At 43.6% G+C, this 25,002-nt stretch overlaps 1 protein-coding gene across 1 annotated transcript in view; it reads right to left on the minus strand.

The window, feature by feature from the left end:
- CDAN1 (codanin 1) overlaps positions 1-25,002 on the minus strand; it is a 380,174-nt gene that overhangs the window by 169,169 nt on the left and 186,003 nt on the right. The window lies entirely within an intron of this gene.

The following is a 25,002-nucleotide window of genomic DNA, read 5'->3' on the forward strand; positions in this document are numbered from 1 at the left end:
TATTGTATACATCTATTTCTGACAGAAGGGGTGTGTGCTATACGGATTAACTATGACTTGTGTACTTTATACATGGCAATTCATGGAATAGTTTGTTCCAAAATAAGTATGTGAGTTAACCTGACTAAGCGATCATGTATTCAATATGTAGCACAATATTTTTGTTTCAAGATGAAAAACAGAATTTATGTTTACCTGATAAATTACTTTCTCCAACGGTGTGTCCGGTCCACGGCGTCATCCTTACTTGTGGGATATTCTCTTCCCCAACAGGAAATGGCAAAGAGCCCAGCAAAGCTGGTCACATGATCCCTCCTAGGCTCCGCCTACCCCAGTCATTCGACCGACGTTAAGGAGGAATATTTGCATAGGAGAAACCATATGATACCGTGGTGACTGTAGTTAAAGAAAATAAATTATCAGACCTGATTAAAAAACCAGGGCGGGCCGTGGACCGGACACACCGTTGGAGAAAGTAATTTATCAGGTAAACATAAATTCTGTTTTCTCCAACATAGGTGTGTCCGGTCCACGGCGTCATCCTTACTTGTGGGAACCAATACCAAAGCTTTAGGACACGGATGAAGGGAGGGAGCAAATCAGGTCACCTAAATGGAAGGCACCACGGCTTGCAAAACCTTTCTCCCAAAAAATAGCCTCAGAAGAAGCAAAAGTATCAAACTTGTAAAATTTGGTAAAAGTGTGCAGTGAAGACCAAGTCGCTGCCCTACATATCTGATCAACAGAAGCCTCGTTCTTGAAGGCCCATGTGGAAGCCACAGCCCTAGTGGAATGAGCTGCGATTCTTTCAGGAGGCTGCCGTCCGGCAGTCTCGTAAGCCAATGTGATGATGCTTTTAATCCAAAAAGAGAGAGAGGTAGAAGTTGCTTTTTTTACCTCTCCTGTTACCAGAATAAACAACAAACAAGGAAGATGTTTGTCTAAAATCCTTTGTAGCATCTAAATAGAATTTTAGAGCGCGAACAACATCCAAATTGTGCAACAAACGTTCCTTCTTCGAAACTGGTTTCGGACACAAAGAAGGCACGACTATCTCCTGGTTAATGTTTTTGTTAGAAACAACTTTTGGAAGAAAACCAGGTTTAGTACGTAAAACCACCTTATCTGCATGGAACACCAGATAAGGAGGAGAACACTGCAGAGCAGATAATTCTGAAACTCTTCTAGCAGAAGAAATTGCAGCCAAAAACAAAACTTTCCAAGATAATAACTTAATATCAACGGAATGTAAGGGTTCAAACGGAACCCCCTGAAGAACTGAAAGAACTAAGTTGAGACTCCAAGGAGGAGTCAAAGGTTTGTAAACAGGCTTGATTCTAACCAGAGCCTGAACAAAGGCTTGAACATCTGGCACAGCTGCCAGCTTTTTGTGAAGTAACACAGACAAGGCAGAAATCTGTCCCTTCAAGGAACTTGCAGATAATCCTTTCTCCAATCCTTCTTGAAGAAAGGATAGAATCCTAGGAATCTTTACCTTGTCCCAAGGGAATCCTTTAGATTCACACCAACAGATATACTTTTTCCATATTTTGTGGTAAATTTTTCTAGTTACAGGCTTTCTGGCCTGAACAAGAGTATCAATAACAGAATCTGAGAACCCTTCGCTTTGATAAGATCAAGCGTTCAATCTCCAAGCAGTCAGCTGGAGTAGGACCAGATTCGGATGTTCGAACGGACCTTGAACAAGAAGGTCTCGTCTCAAAGGTAGCTTCCATGGTGGAGCCGATGACATATTCACCAGATCTGCCTACCAAGTCCTGCGTGGCCACGCAGGAGCTATCAAGATCACCAACGCCCTCTCCTGATTGATCCTGGCTACCAGCCTGGGGATGAGAGGAAACGGCGGGAATACATAAGCTAGGTTGAAGGTCCAAGGTGCTACTAGTGCATCTACTAGAGTCGCCTTGGGATCCCTGGATCTGGACCCGTAGCAAGGAACCTTGAAGTTCTGACGAGAGGCCATCAGATCCATGTCTGGAATGCCCCACAGTTGAGTGATTTGGGCAAAGATTTCCGGATGGAGTTCCCACTCCCCCGGATGCAATGTCTGACGACTCAGAAAATCCGCTTCCCAATTTTCCACTCCTGGGATGTGGATTGTAGACAGGTGGCAGGAGCGAGTCACCGCCCATTGAATGATTGTGGTCACTTCTTCCATCGCCAGGGAACTCCTTGTTCCCCCCTGATGGTTGATGTACGCAACAGTCGTCATGTTGTCTGATTGAAACCGTATGAACATGGCCCTCGCTAGCTGAGGCCAAGCCTTGAGAGCATTGAATATAGCTCTCAGTTCCAGAATATTTATCGGTAGAAGAGATTCTTCCCGAGACCAAAGACCCTGAGCTTTCAGGGATCCCCAGACCGCGCCCCAGCCCATCAGACTGGCGTCGGACGTGACAATGACCCACTCTGGTCTGCGGGAGGTCACCCCTTGTGACAGGTTGTCCAGGGACAGCCACCAACGGAGTGAGTCTCTGGTCCTCTGATTTACTTGTATCTTCGGAGACAATTCTGTATAGTCCCCATTCCACTGACTGAGCATACACAGTTGTAATGTCTTAGATGAATGCGCGCAAAAGGAACTATGTCCATTGCCGCTACCATCAAACCTATCACTTCCATGCTATGGAAGGAAGAGGAACGGAATGAAGTATCCGACAAGAGTTTAGAAGTTTTGTTTTTCTGGTCTCTGTCAGAAAAATCCTCATTTCTAAGGAGTCTATTATTGTTCCCAAGAAGGGAACTCTTGTCGACGGAGATAGAGAACTCTTTTCCACGTTCACTTTCCATCCGTGAGATCTGAGAAAGGCCAGGACTATGTCCGTGTGAGCCTTTGCTTGAGGAAGGGACGACGCTTGAATCAGAATGTCGTCCAAGTAAGGTACTACAACAATGCCCCTTGGTCTTAGCACCGCCAGAAGGGACCCTAGTACCTTTGTGAAAATCCTTGGAGCAGTGGCTAATCCGAAAGGAAGCGCCACGAACTGGTAATGCTTGTCCAGGAATGCGAACCTTAGGAACCGATGATGTTCCTTGTGGACAGGAATATGTAGATACGCATCCTTTAAATCCACCGTGGTCAAGAATTGACCTTCCTGGATGGAAGGATTGTTCGAATGGTTTCCATTTTGGACGATGGAACCTTGAGAAACTTGTTTAGGATCTTGAGATCTAAGATTGGATTGAACGTTCCCTCTTTTTTGGGAACTACGAACAGATTGGAGTAGAACCCCATCCCTCGTTCCTTTAATGGAACAGGATGAATCACTTCCAGAAGATAACCTTGGGAGACTATTTCTAGCGCTCAAGGATCCAGAACATCTCTTGCCCAAGCCTGAGTGAAGAGAGAGAGTCTGCCCCCCACCAAATCCGGTCCCGGATCGGGGGCCCGCATCTCATGCTGTCTTGGGAGCAGTGGCAGGTTTCTTGGCCTGCTTTCCTTTGTTCCAGCCTTGCATTGGTCTCCAGGCTGGATTGGCTTGAGAAGTATTACCCTCCTGCTTAGAGGACGTAGCACTTGGGGCTGGTCCGTTTCTGCGAAAGGGACGAAAATTAGGTTTATTTTTGGCCTTGAAAGACCTATTCTGAGGAAGGGCGTGGCCCTTGCCCCCAGTGATATCAGAGATAATCTCTTTCAAGTCAGGGCCAAACAGTGTTTTCCCCTTGAAAGGAATGTCAAACAATTTGTTCTTGGAAGACGCATCCGCTGACCAAGATTTTAACCAAAGCGCTCTGCGCGCCACAATAGCAAACCCAGAATTTTTCGCCGCTAACCTAGCCAATTGCAAGGTGGCGTCTAGGGTGAAAGAATTAGCCAATTTAAGAGCACGAATTCTGTCCATAATCTCCTCATAAGAAGAAGAATTACTAATAATCGCCTTTTCTAGCTCATCGAACCAGAAACACGCGGCTGTAGTGACAGGGACAATGCATGCAATTGGTTGTAGAAGGAAACCTTGCTGAACAAACATCTTTTTTAGCAAACCTTCTAATTTTTTATCCATAGGATCTTGGAAAGCACAACTATCTTCTATGGGTATAGTGGCGCGCTTGTTTAGAGTAGAAACCGCCCCCTCGACCTTGGGGACTGTCTGCCATAAGTCCTTTCTGGGGTCGACTATAGGAAACAATTTTTTAAATATGGGGGGAGGTACGAAAGGTATACCGGGCCTGTCCCATTCTTTATTAACAATGTACGCCACCCGCTTGAGTATAGGAAAAGCTTCGGGGGGCCCCGGGGCCTCTAGGAACTTGTCCATTTTACATAGTGTTTCTGGAATGACCAGATAATCACAATCATCCAAATTGGATAACACCTCCTTAAGCAGAGCGCGGAGATGTTCCAACTTAAATTTAAAAGTAATCACATCTGGTTCAGCTTGTTGAGAAATTTTCCCTGAATCTGAAATTTCTCCCTCAGACAAAACCTCCCTGGCCCCCTCAGACTGGTGTAGGGGCCCTTCAGAAACAATATCATCAGCGTTCTCATGCTCTTCAGTATTTTCTAAAACAGAGCAGTCGCGCTTTCGCTGATAAGTGGGCATATTGGCTAAAATGTTTTTGATAGAATTATCCATTACAGCCATTAATTGTTGCATAGTAAGGAGTATTGGCGCGCTAGATGTACTAGGGGCCTCCTGTATGGGCAAGACTGGTGTAGACGAAGGAGGGGATGATGCAGTACCATGCTTACTCCCCTCACTTGAGGAATCATCTTGGGCTTCATTTTTACTAATTTTTTTTTTTTATGACATAAATCACATCTATTTAAATGAGAAGGAACCTTGGCTTCCCCACAGTCAGAACACAATCTATCTGGTAGTTCAGACATGTTAAACAGGCATAAACTTGATAACAAAGCACAAAAAACGTTTTAAAATAAAACCGTTACTGTCACTTTAAATTTTAAACTGAACACACTTTATTACTGCAATTGCGAAAAAGTATGAAGGAATTGTTCAAAATTCACCAAAATTTCACCACAGTGTCTTAAAGCCTTAAAAGTATTGCACACCAAATTTGGAAGCTTTAACCCTTAAAATAACGGAACCGGAGCCGTTTTTATATTTAACCCCTTTACAGTCCCTGGAATCTGCTTTGCTGAGACCCAACCAAGCTCAAAGGGGAATACGATACCAAATGATGCCTTCAGAAAGACTTTTCTATGTATCAGAGCTCCACACACATGCAGCTGCATGTCATGCTGTTCTCAAAAACAAGTGCGCCATACCGGCGCGAAAATGAGGCTCTGACTATGATTAGGGAAAGCCCCTATAGAACAAAGTGTCTAAAACAGTGCCTGCCGATATTATTTTACAAAAAATACCCAGATTAAATGATTCCTCAAGGCTAAATATGTGTAAATATGATCGATTTAGCCCAGAAAATGCCTACAGTCTTAATAAGCCCTTGTGAAGCCCTTATTTACTGTCTGAATAAAAATGGCTTACCGGATCCCATAGGGAAAATGACAGCTTCCAGCATTACATCGTCTTGTTAGAATGCGTCATACCTCAAGCAGCAAAAGACTGCTCACTGTTCCCCCAACTGAAGTTAATTCCTCTCAACAGTCCTGTGTGGAACAGCCATGGATTTTAGTAACGGTTGCTAAAATCATTTTCCTCATACAAACAGAAATCTTCATCTCTTTTCTGTTTCAGAGTAAATAGTACATACCAGCACTATTTTAAAATAACAAACTCTTGATTGAATAATAAAAACTACAGTTAAACACTAAAAAACTCTAAGCCATCTCCGTGGAGATGTTGCCTGTACAACGGCAAAGAGAATGACTGGGGTAGGCGGAGCCTAGGAGGGATCATGTGACCAGCTTTGCTGGGCTCTTTGCCATTTCCTGTTGGGGAAGAGAATATCCCACAAGTAAGGATGACGCCGTGGACCGGACACACCTATGTTGGAGAAAACTAATGCCGGAAAGGAGCATCCATAGAAATATCTTTATTAAACTGACCTTTGGGATATCATTTTCAAACATCGTTAGGTTGCCAAGATCATGGATAATATGTTAATCATGGAGATACTGAGCCACTGCTTATTTGATAAATTTCTTTCTTTCTTGACACTATGAGTCCACGGATCATCTAATTACTATTGGGAATATCACTCCTGCACAGCAGGAGGTGGCAAAGAGCATCACAGCAAAGCTGTTAAATATCACCTCCCTTCTATCCAACCAGTCAATCGACCAAAGTAAAGGAGAGAAAGGAAGCAACAAGGTGCAGAGGTGTCTGAGGTTTATAACATAACAAAAAATATACTGTCATCAAAAACAAAATTTATCCTTACCTGATAAATTTCTCTCTTTTGCGATGTACCGAGTCCACGGATTCATCCTAACTTGTGGGATATTGTCCTTCCTGACAGGAAGTAGCAAAGAGCACCACAGCAGAGCTGTCTATATAGCTCCCCCCTTAACTCCACCCCCCAGTCATTCGACCGAAGGCCAAGGAAGAAAAAGAGAAACTATAAGGGGCAGAGGTGACTGAAGTTTACATTAAAAAAAAAAATACTATCTGTCTTGAATAGACAGGGTGGGCCGTGGACTCGGTACATCGCAAAATAAAGAAATTTATCAGGTAAGCATAAATTTTGTTTTCTTTTGCATGATGTACCAAGTCCACGGATTCATCCTAACTTGTGGGATACCAATACCAAAGCTTTAGGACACGGATGAAGGGAGGGACAAGACAGGAACCTAAACGGAAGGCACCACTGCTTGCAAAACCTCTCTCCCAAAAATAGCCTCCGAAGAAGCAAAAGTATCAAATTTGTAAAATTTTGAAAAGGTATGAAGCGAAGACCAAGTCGCAGCCTTACAAATCTGTTCAACAGAAGCATCATTTTTAAAAGCCCATGTGGAAGCTACCACTCTAGTAGAATGAGCTGTAATCCTTTCAGGAGGCTGCTGTCCAGCAGTCTCATAAGCCAAACGGATGATGCTTTTCAGCCAAAAGGAAAGAGAAGTCGCCGTAGCCTTTTGACCCCTACGCTTTCCAGAATAGACAACAAACAAAGAAGATGTTTGACGAAAATCTTTGGTTGCCTGCAAATAAAATTTTAAAGCACGAACCACGTCCAAGTTGCGCAACAGACGTTCCTTCTTACAAGAAGGATTAGGAATTAGAGAAGGAACAACAATTTATTGATTGATATTCCTGTTAGTAACAACCTTAGGTAGGAACCCAGGCTTGGTACGCAAAACCACCTTATCAGCATGGAACACCAGATAAGGTGAGTCACATTGTAAAGCAGATAGTTCAGAAACTCTTCAAGCTAAAGGGATAGCAACTAGACACAAAACTTTCCAAGATAAAAGCTTAATATCTATGGAATGCATGGGTTCAAACGGAACCCCCTGAAGAACTCTAAGAACTAAATTTAGACACCATGGCGGAGCAATAGGTTTAAACACAGGCTTAATTCTAACTAAAGCCTGACAAAAGGCACGAACGTCTGGAACATCTGCCAGACGCTTGTGCAACAAAATAGACAGAGCAGATATCTGTCCCTTTAGGGAACTAGCTGATAATCCTTTCTCCAATCCCACTTGGAGAAAAGACAAAATCCTAGGAATCCTGATTTTACTCCAGGAGAAGCCTTTGGATTCGCACCAAAAAAGATATTTATGCCATATCTTATGCTAAATTTTCCTGGTAACAGGCTTTCGAGCCTGAATCAAGGTATTTATGACTGACTCAGAGAAACCCCGCTTTGATAGAATCAAGTGTTCAATCACCATGCAGTCAGTTGCAGAGAAATTAGATTTGGATGCTTGAATGGACCTTGAAACAGAAGGTCCTGTCTCAATGGCAGAGACCATGGTGGAAGGGATGACATGTCCACCAGGTCTGCATACCAAGTCCTGCGTGGCCACGCAGTCGCTATCAAAATCACCGACGCTCTATCCTGTTTGATTCTGGCAATCAGACATGGAAGGAGAGGGAAAGGTGGAAACACATAAGCCAGGTTGAACGACCAGGGTACTGCTAGAGCATCTATCAGTACAGCCTGAGGATCCCTTGACCTGGAGCCGTAACGAGGAAGTTTGGCGTTCTGACGAGGCGCCATCAGATCCAACTCTGGTGTGCCCCATAGCCGCACCAGCTGAGCAAACACCTCCGGATGGAGTTCCCACTCCCCCGGATGAAAAGTCTGACGACTTAGAAAATCTGCCTCCCAGTTCTCTACACCTGGGATATAGATCGCTGACAGATGGCAAGAGTGAGCCTCTGCCCATTGGATTATCCTTGAGACCTCTATCATCGCTAAGGAACTCTTTGTTCCGCCCTGATTGATATAAGCCACAGTCGCGATGTTGTCCGACTGAAACCTAATGAATCTGGCTGAAGCCAGCCGAGGCCATGCCTGGAGAGCATTGAATATCACTCTTAATTCCAGAATATTTATAGGTAGGAGAGCCTCCTCCCGAGTCCACAAACCCTGAGCTTTCAGGGAATTCCAGACTGCACCCAGCCCAGAAGACTGGGGTCTGTTGTCACTATAACCCATTCTGGCCTGCGGAAACACATTCCCTGGGACAGATGATCCTGTGACAACCACCAGAGAAGAGAGTCTCTGGTCTCTAGATCCAGATTTATCTGAGGAGATAAATCCGCATAATCCCCATTCCACTGATTGAGCATGGATAGTTGCAGTGGTCTGAGATGCAAGCGATCAAACGGAACTATGTCCATTGCCGCTACCATTAGTCCGATTACCTCCATACACTGAGCCACTGACGGCCGAGGAATGGAATGAAGCAGGTGGACAAAATCTTTGATTTCCTGACCTTCGTCAGAAATATTTTCATGTCCACCGAGTCTATCAGAGTCCCTAGAAATGAAACTCTTGTGAGGGGGGAAAGAGAACTCTTTTTTACGTTCACTTTCCACCCGTGAGACCTTAGAAAGGCCAACACTAAGTCCGTGTGAGACTTGGTTAGTTAGGACGACGCTTGAATTAGAATGTCGTCTAGATAAGGCGCCACTGCTATGCCCCGTGACCTTAGAACCGCCAGAAGGGACCCTATCACCTTCGTGAAGATTTGCGGCGCCGTGGCCTACCCGAAAGGAAGAGCCACAAACTGATAATGCTTGTCCAGAAAGACTAACCTGAGGAACTGGAGATGATCTTTGTGGATTGGAATGTGTAGATACGCATCCTTTAAGTCCACGGTGGTCATATATTGACCCTCCTGGATCAATGGTAAGATAGTCTGAATGGTCTCCATCTTGAAAGATGGAACTCTTAGGAATTGGTTAAGGATCTTGAGATCCAGAATTGGTCTGAAGGTTCCCTCCTTTTTGGGAACTATAAACAGATTGGAGTAGAATCCCTGCCCCTGTTCTGCTTTTGGAACTGGGCAGATCACTCCCATGGTAAAAAGGTCTTCTACACAGCGTAAGAACGCCTCTCTTTTTGTCGGGTTTACAGACAATTGAGACAGATGGAACCTCCCCCTTGGAGGGGAATCCTTGAAATCTAGAAGGTATCCCAGGGTTACAATTTCTACTGCCCAGGAATCCTGAACGTCTCATGCCCAGGCCTGAGCAAAGAGAGAGAGTCTGCCCCCTACTAGATCCGGTCCCGGATCGGGGGCTACCCCTTCATGCTGACTTAGTGGCAGCAGCAGGCTTTTTGGCCTGTTTACCCTTGTTCCAAGCCTGATTAGGTCTCCAGGTTGGCTTGGATTGAGCAAAGTTCCCCTCTTGCTTTGCAGCAGGGGAAGAGGTAGAGGGACCACTCTTGAAGTTTCGAAAGGAAAGAAAATGATTTTGTTTGGTCCTAGTCTTATTTGACTTATCCTGAGGGAGGGTATGACCCTTCCCTCCAGTAATGTCTGAAATGATCTCTTTCAATGCAGGCCCGAATAGGGTCTTACCTTTGAAAGGGATCGACAAAATCTTAGATTTAGATGACACATCAGCTGACCAGGACTTAAGCCATAACGCTCTACGCGCTAAAATGGCAAAACCTGAATTCTTAGCCGCTAATTTAGCAAGATGAAAAGCGGCGTCTGTAATAAAAGAATTAGCCAACTTAAGAGCCTTAATTCTGTCCAAAATATCATCTAGTGGGGTCTCCATCTGAAGAGCCTCTTCTAGAGCCTCAAACCAAAAGGCAGCTGCAGTGGTTACATGAACAATGGTTGAAGAAGAAAACCTTGATGAACAAAAATTTTCTTTAGGAGACCCTCTAATTTTTTATCCATAGGATCAATGAAAGCACAACTGTCTTCAATAGGTATAGTTGTACGCTTAGCCAGGGTAGAAATAGCTCCCTCCACCTTAGGGACCGACTGCCATGAGTCCTTTATGGTGTCAGAAATGGGAAACATTTTCTTAAAAACAGGAGGAGGAGAGAACGGAATACCTGGTTTATCCCACTCCTTAGTAACAATGTCCGAAATCCTCTTAGGGACCGGAAACACATCAGTGTAAACAGGAACCTCTAAATATTTGCCCATTTTACACAATTTCTCTGGAACTACAATAGGGTCACAATCATCCAGAGTAGCTAAAACCTCCCTGAGCAATAAGCGGAGGTGCTCTAGCTTAAATTTAAATGCCGTCATATCTGAATCTGTCTGAGGGAACGTCTTTTCTGAATCAGAAATCTCTCCCTCAGACATCAAATCCCTCATCCCTACTTCAGAACATTGTGAGGGAATATCGGATACGGCTACTAAAGCGTCAGAAGGCTCAGCATTTGTTCTCAACCCAGAGCTACTGCGCTTTCCTTGCAAACCAGGCAGCTTAGATAAAACCTCTGTGAGGGTTAATATTCATAACTGAAGCCATATCTTGCAAGGTGAAAGAATTAGACGCACTAGAAGTACTTGGCGTCGCTTGTGCGGGCGTTACTGGTTGAGACACTTGGGGAGAACTAGATGGCAAAACCTGAATTCCTTCTGTCTGAGAATCATCTAATGCCAAACTTTTATAAGTCAAAATATGCTGTTTGCAATTTATAGACATATCAGTACAAGTGGGACACATTCTAAGAGGGGGTTCCACAATGGCTTCTAAACAAATTGAACAATGAGTTTCCTCAGTGTCAGACATGTTTAACAGATCAGTAATAAAGCAAGCAAGCTTGGAAAACACTTTATTTAATGAAAAAAACAATTTGCAAAAACGGTACTTTGCCTTTAAGAGAAAAAAAGGCATACACAAACTGCAAAACAGGTTAAAATTGCTTCAATTTTTCTGAAATTTTAACAGTGTACCCACTAAGCTTTAGAAGGATTGCACCACAAGTTAATAAGCAATAAACCGGATTGAAAAATGTCTAAAACCGGTTAAACACCCCTATAAGCACCTTGCCACAGCTCTGCTGTGGCCCTACCTGCTCTTAGGAATGATAATATGGGGGTTAAAGCTTCGAATAGGCCCTCAGACGATCATCAGGACCTCAGGAGAAGTTGCTTGCTGCTTGTCTGTATAACTAAATGCGCAACTGAGGCGCGAAAATAGGCCCCGCCCACCTCACGCGATGTTACTGGGGCCTGCTCAAATCTAACAAACCTAGTTTGAAAACCATGTGGGTTATAACAAACCCAAAATAAGCCAAATGACCCCTCAAACAAACGTCCCATAAACATAAACGTTACTCCCAGAACACACAAATGTTTGTACCAATTTTACATAAACAAACTGAGTGCCCAAAACATTTTTTTGCCCTTTATGCAAGCTAGTAAAACCACTTTCATGACTTCCGGTGGGCGGGCGCCGAGAGCAGAAGCAGGGTACAGAGCTCCGGCGGTAACGATTGTGAAATCTAACCTGTTCTTCTGTCTATTGCCCGGAAAACTTGGATATCCTTGGCAGGGGAGAGAGGAGACTGCCCGGATACAATTTAGTCAGGAATCTAACACCCAATTCCCCCACCGCGAAAGTAAACAGAAAAGAGGAGAAGAGAGCGGGCGCGGCGGCGTCCGTGGAAGACAAGTATATCTACCAGCCTGAGTGCGGGGTCTGGATGTGGTAATAGCCGCAGTAACAACAGCTATAGAGGTACCGCCATTTTAACAGCGTTGAGGAGAGACAGTGAAACCCACGCAGCACCGGCTATAGCCACAATATAGCGCGAAAACACATTTATATAGATCCCCCAATATTGATCCTGTACACGGGGGGGAGACAGGAAAGAAATACCTCCACTTAACCTGCCACCAGAACCCAAATTGAAACGGATCCCAGATAAGAGGATTGAACCTATAATAATTCGCCACAGTACTGAGATAAAGCAGGAGTAAAAAGGGGGAAAAGCTAATCACTACCTCTCAGCATACTAAAAGTCTGCAAACTCACAGGCAGAAAGGGGAATAAACAATAACCAAAGCTAAAATCAAAAGTTAAGTTTGAAAGACATTTCTAGATCACCTCCCCCTCATTGAACAGTGCTGGGAGAAAAGAAACACAGCAAAGGAGTGGGTTACTAGCAATTTACAACTCCCCAGGCTCTCTACAATTGCAAAGGAGTTATCAGTATTCCTAGACTGCTCACTAAGTGACTTACCTCAGGCTGGCAGGATTAATCACCCCCGCTACAGCTACAGTGTTTGCATCAGTGTGACACCCTCCGGTAACATGCAAGGCTAAGCTGATGTGAGTTCATACCCCCTCACTCACCCACCGCTTAGAAAAGACTTACAAACTCTCTGATAGACCTGATAATTTGTACCTTTAAAGTGTATTCATACAGTTCAGTGGATTAGACCTCTCACCCTGTAACAGACATAATATATCTTTATTCTTAGCTGGAATCAATAGCTACAAGACCCACCCACCTGTATGCAAAAGTATTACGACTCTTTCACTAAAACAACTGTCACAATGACGAACAGATTAAAAAATTCTGACAAGAGAAAGAATCAAGCAGAGATACAACAGGTGGCAGTGGCCGCTGAAGACATGCCCCCGAACAACACCATAGACACCCATCCAATAGTCTTCCAGATCTCAGCTCTGTTTTTGCCGAAAATTGATCAGCTCCAGTCAGGAATCTTTCAATGGTAGACTGACGCAGGTGGAGCAGAAAGTTGCAGACAGTGAACTCTGTCACAGAGAGACTGAATCCAATGTTCAAACGCTACAACAACAAAATGAGAAACTATGGGCTAAGATAGACGATCTAGAGAACAGATCGCGCAGAAAAAACCTGCGAATAGTGGGGGTTCCGGAGTCGATCTCGCCCACGCAACTGATAGAGTTCGCAGAAAATACCCTACCAAAGTTATTAAAAATCCCACAAGATTGTCTACCCTGTACGGCAGAACGGGCGCACAGAGTGGGAGACCCAAGAAAGCAGGGAGGAACCAACCAACAACCACGCCAAGTTATGGTGAAATATCTCAGCTTTCAAGACAAAGTCACCATCCTGCAAGCCTACAGGAAGACATCCCCATTAGAATAAGAGGGAAAGAGAATCTATTTGTTTCAGGACTACTCTGCCACAGTAGCAGCACGAAGGAGAGAATTCTCACCATATTGCAAACAACTAATAGACCAGGGCAGATCAGCGGTTTTACTGTTTCCAGCACGCCTGAGACTACAGACAGCAAGAGGCCCCCTGTTCTTTGATTCACCGGAACAACTGAATCTTCATTTACAGATGGAGAGAGAACGTCAAGGGGCTGAGGAGGGCAGAGACACTGATCCACCAACTTGAAACTCACTGCAGGTCCGCAGAATGCAATACCAAAGATAGACTATAAGTTTCAGTCACGCAGACTGGTATCCTTGAAATGTGAGGGGGGGGGGGGGGGGGGGACTCTTTTATTGAAGGGTTATATTTGTTCCTTAACTGTATTTGTTCCTTAATTGTTGGGGATTATGGGGTTTGAGGAAATACTGTTTACAAAAGGGATTATTGTTTGTCATTCCATTGATTAACATTGTTTGTCTCTCTTTTAAAGTGTGAACGTTAATACCAGCCTGGATCCGTGTGGCCTTGGGGCGTTACTCCAGGGGAAAGGGGTCATAAAAACTTTGCCATCCACTGAGTGTAAGTAAATACTAGACAGCTGGGGGGACTCTGCACTACATTTTAAGCGCAAAGCGCGACGTACCATACATAGGTATTCTGAAACACCTCAGACTGATACTCGTCCCAATATAAGATGAAGTTAGTTACATGGAACGTGGGAGGGATCACATCCCCAATTAAGCGGAAAACGATTCTTAGGCAGTTAAACATCAAGAGGGCCGACATAGCGATACTAGAAGAAACACACCTCTCACAAACAGAACACCAGAAGCTTAAGCAGAGCTGGGTGGGAGAGGTTTTATACACACCATATGAGACGAGGAGGGCAAGAGGTGTTGCTATATTATTACGAAAAGGCTTAAATTACACTATTTCCCAGACGATAGCTGACAGAGAAGGTAGGTACCTAATTATCAAACTGGAAGTTGACACACTACACTTGGTAATATGTGGAATATACGGGCCCCATACCGAAAAGAAACACTTCTTGACCCAAATACAGACCCAACTTATTCAGTTCTCAGACCTGCCCATCATTGTAGGAGGGGACTTTAACATAGCACCACTCACTCCAGCAGACCGATTCCGAAACCCAAGAGAGAGAACCCAAGAGAAAGCTCCAAGAGGGAAACCCTCATTCTCAAAAACTTTAGGAACACTCTATCACTCTCTGACGTTTGGAGGAACCGCAATCCAGAGTCAAGGGACTATACTTGCCTCCACCCGTCCAAAACTACTCTATCCCGCATAGACTACTTCTTAGTAACAGACTCCTTTTGCCCCCGGGTTACAGATGCAAGAATTGACCCCATTACAATTTCAGACCATGCACCAGTCTCAATTACTATAAACACCACAACAACACACAGACAGGCTCGCAGATGGAGATTCCCCGTCCACTTATACCACGATCTGAATTTTCATAAATATCTAATTGGGGAATGGTTGGGATACAAAGATTTGAACATCCAACATCTCACTGACGAGGCCCATAGGAGGCCGAAACGATTGTCTGGGGTTGTCATGTTCCTTGTTCAGAGGAGAATTGCCTGGTATTTCAGGGCTGGACTGACCTTACTTGGCAGGATCAGACTGATATACTTCAGGAAAGTTTTCTTTTGTGAAAAGCACACTGGTCTAAAAGAGGCTGCTTCCGGGTGGTAAATCGCCATAGAACAAGCCACTGAGCTGTTGTTCGTTCCTGGTAGAGCGCTTCTCTCTTTGTATGCAAATTATTATGACCCTGGGGAAGTCTCCCTATGGGTGATGGGGGAAACCAGACGTGGACTCCTTGCCCAGTGTGCTTAGAGGAATGTGGCTGCACCTCACTGACGAGGCCCATAGGAGGCCGAAACGATCGTCTGGGGTTGTCATGTTCCTTGTTCAGAGGAGAATTGCCTGGTATTTCGGGGCTGGACTGACCTTACTTGGCGGGATCAGACTGATATACTTCAGGAAAGTTTTCTTCTGTGAAAAGCACACTGGTCTAAAAGAGGCTGCTTCCGGGTGGTAAATCGCCATAGAACAAGCCACTGAGCTGTTGTTCGTTCCTGGTAGAGCGCTTCTCTCTTTGTATGCATCTTAGAGATATCTCTCTATTTTGGAAATCAGCGAAGGCAGTCCTAAGAGGAGTGGTCACAGCATATGCAGCCAAATTAACCAAAACCCGTAGGTTGAGAGGTGACCTACTCCTCCGTCAACTGCTGAATGCCAGAAACCAATACTTACGAAATCCCACTGACTCGAATAGAAAGAAATACAGAGACACAAAATCCCTCAGGGACACATATCTCACTCAATCGTCTATTAACGCTCACAACAGACTACAGGCCAAATATTACCGTTTTGGCAATCGTACCGGAAAGCTACTGGCAAGACTCACTAAACTTGAGAGAAAATCTAGCACCATAGCAGCCGTAAGACAGGGTGACAAAAGTCTCACACAAGAACCAGACATACACAGAGCATTTATTCACTACTACTCAGACCTCTATAGCTCACAAGAGACTGACTCAGACAAAAAAGATCTCTTCTGGAAAGACTTACACTTGCCACAACTAGATGCAGAACAAAAACAAAAGCTTAACGCCCCAATCCACCCATTGGAGGTTTTTAAAGCGATTGACACACTCCCACTTGAGAAGACCCCGGGACCAGATGGGCTACCTGGGGAATTCTACAAAATGCTTAAGGTAGAAATCACAGATACACTAGCGTCCTTATTTAATGCAATACTGGATGGGGAGGCTAAGTTGTCCAATCGCTTCACAGAGGCGAATATAATGGTGATTCCCAAGCCAGACAGAGACCCTTTGTTGACGTCCTCGTATAGACCAATCTCCCTACTAAACGTGGACTACAAGTTGTTCACCAAAATACTGGCTAATAGACTGGCGGGGGTGCTCCCTTCCCTAATACATAAAGACCAAACTGGATTTGTACAGGGTAGATCCGCAGTTAGAAACATGAGACAGCTTCAATTAGTACTTGCTCATTTCTGGGGGAGGCAGGGTAAAGACCAACCTAGGAAGGGTGAGGACGCATGCTTGATCCTAGTAGATGCTGAAAAAGCATTTGATAAGATGCTCTGGGACCACCTCTTTACAGCCCTGGGGAAATATGGAGTGCAGGGACCCTTCTTGAGGGCCATTAAAACCATCTACAGCGCACCTCAAGCGGCGATCTTGATAAATGGAACGCCATCTAAAACATTCCCTCTCAAGAGAGGCACGAGGCAGGGATGTCCCCTCTCCCCACTCCTTTTTGACCTCGCACTAGAGCCCCTAGCGATAAAAATTAGAACTGATACACTAGGACTTAACATAGGGGATGAAACCATCCACCTGTCCCTTTTTGCTGACGACATGGTGCTGTACATGCGTGACCCTAGAGCCAACATTCCCACCGTTATGACGATTATTAACGAATTCAGTGACATATCGGGATACCGGATAAACAAAGACAAATCCGAACTGCTTTGGCTATATGACACACAACCCTCCATCCCCCTTAGAGACAACTTTAAAATCATTCACAACACTTTTAAATATTTGGGGATAAATCTAGCACTGAACCCTGCCAAATGGTATGACGCAAACTTTAAACCACTGTTGAAGGAGCTTAAACAGCTCCTAGTGAACTGGCACGGCCTACAGCTCTCACTGTCTGGAAGAGTAGGGTTAATTAAAATGATATTATTCCCCAAGCTCTTATACACACTACAGATGTTGCCTTAACTACTACACAAACAAGATCTCAAATCACTAAATAAGGAAATCCTTCATTTTCTGTGGAAGGGAAGGAAGCACAGAATGAATCACAGCAAACTAACATGCCAGCCTATGGTGGGAGGATTTGGGCTCCCAAACGTTGAATATTACAATTGGGCAGCCCTAGCCAAGTATGTAATGGACTGGTTGGTGGACAAAAATCACTTCACCAATAGCTCACTTGAATCTGAACTAATCAAACCATGGTCCCTAAAGATGCTACCACACATGACACACGCACAGGTAGAACCCACCATCAGAGAGATACCCCCCTCTATCACCCCATAAGGGCCTGGTGGAAGATATGCAAGACGCTCAATGTCTCACATAAACACACAATCTACTTGCCCCTAAAAGGTAACCCTAACTTTCCTGCAGGGATTACTACGAAACCCTTTAGACGGTGGGAGGGGTGGGGGATTTCAACAGTTAAACAAATCTTGATGGATGATGGGAAGACAATCCGATCATTCGGGGACTTACAACAGGACTTTCACATCCCTAATACACACCACTTTGCCTACCTCCAAGTGAGACACTATGTGCAAGATCTATTGAGAACAGAAACTTTGCCTGACAACAATTGTGACATTTACAAACTTTTGACCTTGACAAGGGGAGGGATGACATCCATCTCACATGCTTACAATGCCCTCCAATCTCAATCCAACAATACTCTCAGAACACATATTCAGAATGTCTGGAGCACACTGACGGAACAAAATTCCATTGACCAGGAGATAGAGCAAAGCTTTGAGAAAGTGAGAAAGGCCACTTTGTCGAATGACATACGAGAATCCCATACAAAGTTGATCAACAACGTATACATTACGTCCAGAATGTTTCACAGATGGGTACAGACCTCGACAGGAATATGTCCAAAATGCGCACATAATGATCCCAATATTCTACACATGATCCTGACGTGCCCAAAGTTAACTAAGTTCTGGGGAATGACACAGAGGTGGTTGGAGGGCTGTAATGGGGAAAAATTCGGATTCACGACAGAAATGATATTCTTCCTACACTTGCAGTCCATAATTACAAAACACGTGGAATTTGCCCACAATGTCATACTACACGCTAGGAAACTCATTCTTGGGCAGTGGATGCTCCCTACACCACCTAGACTGACGCAGCTCAAAGAAGCTTTGAGACAACAGATGACAATAGAACAATTGGACACTCAAGGGGACATTACACGAAGGACAAGGAAGTTTATGGCCAAGTGGGAACCCTTCATCAAAACGCTAGACCTCACACACCAAAGGCAAATCCTATACCCACTTAAAGACTCTGACTTCATCCTTAATGCGCAGATACGGGGTGACATGAACATATTCACCTAGACGCCCTTTAGACAACAATAGATTAGGAATTGGGAAACATACAGTGTGCATGAATCCTGGAGTGACGCCCCAGGGGAGTGAGAACAGAAGGATCTTAGAAAAAGTGAGACAGAGTTGGGAAAGTTAGAGGGGGGGAGTTTTTCTATTGACTTTGGGCTAGTGCTCCTCTCTTTCAGATGGAAAACCTTTGAGAGGACACTTAAAGAGACTTTGTTATCCCGTACAGTTGGAAAAGATGAGATGTTATCAATTAATGGGAGAGAGCACATAGCCCACTAGTTTTCTTGTAATAATAAAGAGGAAGAGTAGACCTTTGCTTTAGTTATAGAGTTAGGAGACAGAGTAAGAAGAGCTGAGGAGAGAGAATTTGATTTGAGAAAAAGGAAAAACATGTGTGGTTGCAGATCTAATAAGCATTTTCTGCCTCTTATCTTACATATCGTTGATTTGTCATTGTTTTCTATCTGTTCATGTATACCACACGAAAAATAAAGTATTTAAAAAAAAAAAAAACCACTTTCATACTAGGATTACTGCTTACCCTTCCCCTAATGGGGATACTGTCAGCCTTTCTGAGTTAACAGTCTCTGCAGAAAAAAATGACTGAACATACCTCATTGCTGTATAGCAAGAACCGCTCCTCACAATGAAGTTTTCCTGTACTCCTCAGCTCATGTGGGAACAGCAGTGGACCTTAGCTACAAATGCTAAGATCATCATCCTCCAGGCAGAAATCTTCATCTATGTCCTGCCTGAGAGCAAACAGTATAACACCGGTACCATTTAAAAATAACAAACTCTTGATTGAAGATGAAATAAAAACTAACAGTTTAACACCTCTTCTCTTTACTCTTCCTGCTTAGAGCCAGCAAAGAGAATGACTGGAGGGTGGAGTTAAGGGGGTGAGCTATATAGACAGCTCTACTGTGGTGCTGCTCTTTGCTGCTTCCTGTCAGAAAGGACAATATCCCACAAGTTAGGATGAATCCGTGAACTCGGTACATCATGCAAAAGAAAACAGGGCGGGCCGTGGACTCATTGTGTCAAGAAATACATTTATCAGGTAAGCATAAATTTTGTTTTCTTTCTAATGACACAGTGAGTCTACGGATCATCTAATTACTATTGGGAATCAATACCCAAGCTAGAGGACACAGATGATAAGGGAGGGACAAAACAGAGAACCTAAACAGAAGGCACCACTGCTTGAAGAACCTTTCTCCCAAAAGTGGCCTCAGCCGAGGCAAGTGTGTCAAACTTGTAGAACTTTGAAAAAGTGTGAAGAGAGGACCAAGTGTAGCCTTGCAAATCTGTTCCACAGAAGCTTCATGTTTGAATGCCCATGAGGAAGCAACAGCCCTCGTGGAATGAGCCGTAACTCTCTCTGGAGGCTATTGTCCAGCAGTTTCATATGCAAAACGTATGATACTCTTCAGCCAAAAAGAAAGAAGTAGCCGTAGCTTTCTGTCCCTTACGTTTTCCTGAGAAAACCACAAACAGATAAAATTTTAAAGCACGAACCACGTCCAAATTGTGCAGAAGCCGTTCCTTCTGAGAGGTAGGATTAGGACACAAGGAAGGAACAACAATCTCCTGATTAATGTTCCGTTCAGAAACTACTTTAGGAAGAAATCCTAATCTAGTACGTAAAACTACCTAATCCGAACGAAAAATAAGATAAGGAGACTTAAACTGCAATGCCGAGAGCTCTGACACTCTACGAGCAGAAGAAATAGCAACAAGAAACAAAACTTTCCAAGATAACAACTTAATATCTAAGGAATGCATAGGCTCAAACGGAGCCCCTTGAAGAACTTTAAGAACTAAATTGAGACTCCATGGAGGAGTAACTGGTTTGAACACAGGCCTGACAAAATGATTGCACATCTGGAACATCTGCCAGACATTTATGTAACAAAATAGACAAGGCAGAAATTTGACCCTTTAAGGAACTTGTCGATAATCCTTTCTCCAAACCCCCTTGGAGAAATTACAAAATTCTAGGAATCCTAACTCTACTCCAAGAGTAGCCCTTGGATTCACACCAATAGAGATATTTTCCCCATATCTTGTAGTAAATCCTTCTAGTTACAGGTTTACAAGCCTGAATTATGGTCTCTATGACTGATTCTGAAAGGCCCCGCTTGAATAAAATTAAGAGTTCAATCTCCAAGCAGTCAGCTTCAGAGAAACTAGATTTGGGTGAAGGAAGGGTCCTTGAACTAGAAGGTCTTTCCTCAACGGAAGTCTCCAAGGTGGAAGAGACAACATGTCCACCAGATCTGCATACCAAAAACTGTGATACCAAGCTGGTGCAATGAGGATCACAGATGCCCTCTCCTGCTTGATTCGAGCAATGACCTGAGGAAGAAGAGCAAACGGAGGAAAAAAGTATGCTGGATTGAAGGTCCAAGGTAACGCCAGGGCGTCTATCAGTACCGCCTGAGGGTCCCCCCTGGACCTCGACCCGTACCTCGGAAGCTTGGCATTCTGCCGAGATGCCATGAGATCCAATTCCGGCTGACCCCATTTGAGAATCAGGCTGGAAAACACTTCCGGATGGAGATCCCACTCCCCAGGATGAAAGGTCTACCTGCTCAGGAAGTCTGTCTCCCAGTTGTCTACCCCTGGGATGTAGATCGCGGACAGATAGCAAGAGTGGGTTTCCGCCCACTGAATTATTTTGGTTACCTCTGTAATCGCTAAGGAACGCCTCGTTCCTCCCTGATGATTGATGTAAGCCGCTGAAGTTATGTTGTCCGACTGGAACCTGATAAACTGGACAGAGGATAACTGGGGTCAGGCTAGAAGAGCACTGAAGATCGCTCTCAGCTCCAGAATGTTTATAGGAAGAACTGACTGACCGAGTCCAAACTCCCTGAGCCTTTAGGGAGCCCCAGACTGCTCCCCATCCTAGAAGGCTGGCGTCTGTTGTCATTATCACCCAAGATGGTCTGCGAAAGCAGGTTCCCTGGGAAAGATGATCCTGAGACAACCACCAAAGAAGAGAATCCCTTGTCTCCTGCTCCAGAAGTATTCAAGGAGACAAATCTGCATAATCTCCGTTCCATTGCCTGAGCATGTTTAACTGCAGAGGTCGGAGGTGGAACCGAGCAAACTGGATGATGTCCATTGCCACCACCATCAGCCCGATTACCTCCATGCACTGAGCCACTGATGGCCGAGGAGTGGACTGAAGAGCTAGACAAGTATCGAAAATCTTTGATTTGCTGACTTATGTCAGAAAAATCTTCATTGATAAGGAATCTATTATGGTTCCCAAGAAAGTTACCCTTGTATTTGGGACTAAGGAACTCTTTTACAAATTTACTTTCCATCCGTGAGATCGCAGAAAAAATAACAACATTTCCATGTGGGATCTTGCTTGTTGTAAGGATGGCGCCTGGACTAGGATGTTGAAAAAACAGGAACAGGGTCAGGAACGAAGGATCCTACGTGTTTCGGCTATAGAGAAGTAATCATAGACCCTACAGTCTTGGTCATTTCCCCACTTTTAAAAAGGGAGCAGTAAAACCATGTGACAAAGCTGAGCAATATTTATCATTTTTGATGTAACCTAGATGTTTCTCGTATGCGTGATCTGACATTTCTTGTCGTCATACCCACATATTGAAGACAATGTTCAGTACACTCAATGATATAAATAACATAATTGGATGAACATTTAACGCAGCCTTTTGTCTGAAAATGTTGGCCGTAACACAGGATTAAAAAATCCCTACTGACAGTTCTATAATCACAAGCTTTACATCTTAAAATCCCACATATATATGTGCCATCTGTCTGTAACCACAATCCTTGGGGCTGTAAAGATGGTAAAAGACTAGGGGAAAGGATGTTACCCAGTGTTGCATTCTTGGAATATATGCATTTAAATCCTTTCTCAACAATTTTCTTCAGACAACTATCACCATATAAAAGTGAATAGTATTTTTTATGATCTTACAAATAGAATGGTACTCTGAAGAATATTGAGTAATGAACAATAGTTGATCATTATCAGTATCATTCTTTTTTGTTGATAGGGTATCATTCCTATTAGTAGTGTTTACACTTTTTTCTATGGTTGTTATCAGACCAGGAGAGTAACCTCTATTAAAATGTTAATACAACCTCTGATATGTTTCTAAGAAAAATAAAAAAGCACCCCACTTCACCTCTGTCCCTCTTCCATATTTGTAATTTTGTAAAAAAATAAATAAAAAAAATGACGATATGGAAATACAATCTGTTTTTGTAACTCATTCAGAAACAAAAAACAATCATTCCAATTGTGGAAAAAGTTTTCTATATTATCTTGGACATCCTACTGCTCCATGCCAAATTTATTTTTTTATATATTTAGATATCTCAACAATTGTGGTAGCATTCTTGCTTTCCCATATTTATAGAATTCCATTCCTAGCCCCCAAGATAACTAAATAATACTTTAATTTTCCTACCTTACCATCCAATAACAAGATTATATTTTCAAGAAATATTTTTATTTATCTTACTCAACCTAAAAGAGATTTTAGAAAAGTGCGGATCATTCTACAATACCAGCAGTTTCTATTACCGATGTGGCTGCTGCTTCTTCCATGTGATTAGTTTTTCTTTTTCGGATGATTCAGAGTTGCTTAAATGTGCTAACGCTTTCATTTTGGATGCTTTGAGATCATTAACCCCTTAATGACCACAATGTACCCTGTATGTCACTGGTCGTTAAGGGTTTTTTCAGGACATAATAGCACAAGTCTAGCAAGAACACGCTATTAATGCACTCCCTCCAGCAGGCTTTGTGGAATAGAGCAGTCTCAACGCTGGTGGCAAGACCGCGCTATAAAACAATCAAGTCCCAAAAAAAGGCCAGTGACATACAGGGTACGTCGCTGGTCCTTAAGGGGTTAAGATGAGTTATAAAAGTATGTATTTGGCAGTACTTTCTAGAAGGGCTTCTAGCTTTATGGTGTTAAAGTATTGGTCTGCTGATATGGTTTCTAAATCCAGGTTTTTATCTCTCTCTTTTCAGGGAAAGAAGTTTGGTCCCAGTTTGGATTGTTTTATCTATACTGTGACTGGAGGTAAGGAAGATTTTCTTCCTCAGGACAAGAAGGCAAAAGCCTGAACAAAACCATGAATGTCAGGAAGATTAGCAATCTTCTTGTGAAACAAAACTGAAAGCAGAAATCTAACCTTTCAAATAACTGGCAGATAAACCCTTATCTAAACCATCCTGCAGAAACTGCAGAATCCTAGGAATTCTAAAAGAATACCAGGAAAAACCATCATCCATACACCAAGAAATAAAGGCTTTCCAGACCTATGATAAATCTTCCTGTTCAAAGACTTACAAGCCTGAATCAAAATCTTAATAACAATAAGCAACACCTCTCTGCCTTAGAGCTGTTCAATCTCCATGCCATTAAGCTTAGAGACTTGAGATCTGGATGGAAAAACGAACCTTGATACAGAAGGTCTGGGTGCAGAGAAAGTGGCCAAGGTGGACATCTGAACCAAAACTGCATACCAAACTCTGCAAGACCAAGCCAGAGCAATCAGAATTACTGATGCCTTCTCTTGCCAGAGGAGGAAAAAACATAATTTATGCTTACCTGATAAATTCCTTTCTTCTGTTGTGTGATCAGTCCACGGGTCATCATTACTTCTGGGATATATCTCCTCCCCAACAGGAAATGCAAGAGGATTCACCCAGCAGAGCTGCATATAGCTCCTCCCCTCTACGTCACTCCCAGTCATTCGACCAAGAATCAACGAGAAAGGAGAAACCAAGGGTGAAGTGGTGACTGGAGTATAATTTAAAAGATATTTACCTGCCTTAAAAAACAGGGCGGGCCGTGGACTGATCACACAACAGAAGAAAGGAATTTATCAGGTAAGCATAAATTATGTTTTCTTCTGTTATGTGTGATCAGTCCACGGGTCATCATTACTTCTGGGATACCAATACCAAAGCAAAAGTACACGGATGACGGGAGGGATAGGCAGGCTCATTATACAGAAGGAACCACTGCCTGAAGAACCTTTCTCCCAAAAATAGCCTCCGAAGAAGCAAAAGTGTCAAATTTGTAAAATTTGGAAAAAGTATGAAGCGAAGACCAAGTTGCAGCCTTGCAAATCTGTTCAACAGAGGCCTCATTCTTAAAGGCCCAAGTGGAAGCCACAGCTCTAGTAGAATGAGCTGTAATTCTTTCAGGAGGCTGCTGTCCAGCAGTCTCATAGGCTAAACGAATTATGCTACGAAGCCAGAAGGAGAGAGAGGTAGCCGAAGCCTTATGACCTCTCCTCTGACCAGAGTACACGACAAACAGGGAAGACGTTTGTCGAAAATC

This window comes from Bombina bombina, chromosome 1 (genome assembly GCF_027579735.1).
Source record: "Bombina bombina isolate aBomBom1 chromosome 1, aBomBom1.pri, whole genome shotgun sequence".
Classification (NCBI taxonomy): Eukaryota; Metazoa; Chordata; class Amphibia; order Anura; family Bombinatoridae; genus Bombina; species Bombina bombina.